Source organism: Borostomias antarcticus, assembly GCF_949987555.1.
Source record: "Borostomias antarcticus genome assembly, chromosome: 16".
NCBI lineage: Eukaryota > Metazoa > Chordata > Actinopteri > Stomiiformes > Stomiidae > Borostomias > Borostomias antarcticus.
This window is the reverse complement of record NC_140249.1, coordinates 25,041,209-25,044,166: the sequence shown is the minus strand read 5'-3', so window position 1 is coordinate 25,044,166 and position 2,958 is coordinate 25,041,209.

Here is a 2,958-nt window from a genome sequence, read left to right as displayed (position 1 = left end):
ACAGTGTTTTAAGGATGCCCTTGAGAGAGGGGGGGGGGGGGGGTGACAGTGTTTAAAGGATGCCCTTGAGAGAGGGGGGGGGGGGGGTGACAGTGTTTAAAGGATGCCCTTGAGAGAGGGGGGGGGGGGGGTGACAGTGTTTTAAGGATGCCCTTGAGAGAGGGGGGGGGGGGTGACAGTGTTTAAAGGATGCCCCTGAGAGAGGGGGGGGGGGGGTGACAGTGTTTAAAGGATGCCCCTGAGAGAGGGGGGGGGGGTGACAGTGTTTAAAGGATGCCCTTGAGAGAGTATTCCTTTGTGAAACGAGATACAAGAGAAGCCCTGTGTGTGTGTGTGTGTGTGTGTGTGTGTGTGTGTGTGCAGCCCTTGTGGTTGGATGGATAGAGGGGCAGAGAGCAGTAAGGCCTAGATGGTGTTTCCATGGTAACAACAGAGGTCGCTCTCCAAGCGCATACTGTACCTGTAGCAGAGCAGCCTAACGGACCGTGTGACTGTTGACAGGGTTACAGTCAGGTTTGGAGTTAGCCGACTTTCTAAATCCACAAAGCCTGAGGTGTTTTGTCGCTATTTTAGTGAGGCTACGGTCGGCCATTTCATAAATGTAGAACAGCGCAACTGCATCTGCTTCGCGTTGTTGCAAGTGAAAAAAGTGTGGGGGGAAACTGACTGGTGCACAATATGTTTGTGGGCAATGAGGAGTCATTTGTGTGTTTTTCTCGATTTCCAGAATTGAAAGAAAGTTCTCAGGGGCCCTTACTACTTTTCAGACAGGAGTTTAAAGCTCCAGGAGTTAAATACTGTAAACATTAAATGAATAACGCTTAGAACTTTTCATATATATTCATATTCTTGAAGAGGGTTAGGGTTAGGTTTCCAATCCTTCATGACCACCAAAGACATGAGTCATGGGTTTAGTCATGGGTGGGTTTAGTCCTGTTTACACCTGAATCAGGGGTGGGTTTAGTCCTGTTTACACCTGAATCAGGGGTGGGTTTTGTCCTGTTTACACCTGAATCAGGGGTGGGTTTAGTCCTGTTTACACCTGGCTTGTTAGATTTTGCCCTAAGTGATTTTCGACAGTGAACATTGTCAGGGTCAAACGCGGAGATTGCTGGGTTGCAGGTTCGAAACAGAGAAGAACTACCCTGGACTACTCTGACCAGAAACCCAAACACAACATACCACAGCGTTCTAATAACCCTGACCAGAAAACCCAAACACAACATACCACAGCATTCTGATAACCCTGACCAGAAAACACAACATACCACAGCATCCTGATAACCCTGACCAGAAAACACAACATACCACAGCATCCTGATAACCCTGACCAGAAAACCCAAACACAACATACCACAGCATCCTGATAACCCTGACCAGAAAACACAACATACCACAGCATCCTGATAACCCTGACCAGAAAACCCAAACACATCATACCACAGCATCCTGATAACCCTGACCAGAAAACACAAACACAACATACCACAGCATCCTGATAACCCTGACCAGAAAACCCAAACACAACATACCACAGCATCCTGATAACCCTGACCAGAAAACCCAACATACCACAGCATCCTGATAACCCTGACCAGAAAACCCAAACACAACATACCACAGCATCCTGATAACCCTGACCAGAAAACACAACATACCACAGCATCCTGATAACCCTGACCAGAAACCCAAACACATCATACCACAGCATCCTGATAACCCTGACCAGAAAACCCAAACACAACATACCACAGCATCCTGATAACCCTGACCAGAAAACCCAAACACAACATACCACAGCATCCTGATAACCCTCACCAGAAACCCAAACACATCATACCACAGCATCCTGATAACCCTGACCAGAAAACACAACATACCACAGCATCCTGATACCCCTGACCAGAAAACCCAACATACCACAGCATCCTGATACCCCTGACCAGAAACCCAAACACATCATACCACAGCATTCTAATCACAGCCTTCAGGCCCTGCCAACTCCCCATTAACATTTAAGCAGCCATTTGTTAATAAGCAATTACAGCTGGAACCAATTAGCGGCCACTTTCCCCCCTTTCTAGTGGCTCTGGGTCTGGTGTTGACAGGCTGCACACGACGAGGGTCCTTCTACTGGCTCTTCACCTGGTCACGACCGGCCATTTCCTATAGCTAAATATAGGCTAGGCGATCAGCCTTTCAAATAGCTGGAGACGATGATATATGATGATGGTTGTACAGTTGTAATATGATATTATTACGAGTTGTTGAGGCATTACAATTTGTAATCTCTGTTATGCTCTTCAAATGAACATCCTTTATGTGAAATGTCATGTGAGTATAGAATGTGCTGTACATGGGTTAGGGCTAGGGCTAGGGCTAGGGTTAGGGTTAGGGCTAGGGCTAGGGCTAGGCCCTACTGTTGGCCATCTGAACATTTCAGAGACAGTCACTATAGGGAAGGAGGGTTAAGAAAGAGAATTAACATGCATATCGGATGTGAACCTGAATAGAATTCAACAGCCTGCTGACCTGAGCTCACACTTCACCTTGTCCTTTTCTAAAGCCAAATATAGGCTTGGCTTTCAGCCTTTCATATTGCTGGAGACTTGGTGATATATTATGATGGTTGAACCATTGTAATATTATAATAGGAACCCTGACTTCAGGAAAGGAAGAGGCTGCTCTGACCAGATCTGCACACTGAGGAACATTGAACAATGTCTGAGTGGAACAACTCGCTATACATCCATTACACAGAGTTCCAGAAAGCTTTTGAGAGCTTACGCCGTGAAACCCAGTGGAGGATTGTGCAATACTATAGAGATATTCACACTGATAAAGATGTTTTACCATTTGAATGTAGTGTGACCACAAATGGCAACCTCAGTGATTAGTTCCCTGTGGAATCTGGTGTACAGCAGGGATGTGTCATCTCTCCCATTCTCTTCCTGATCG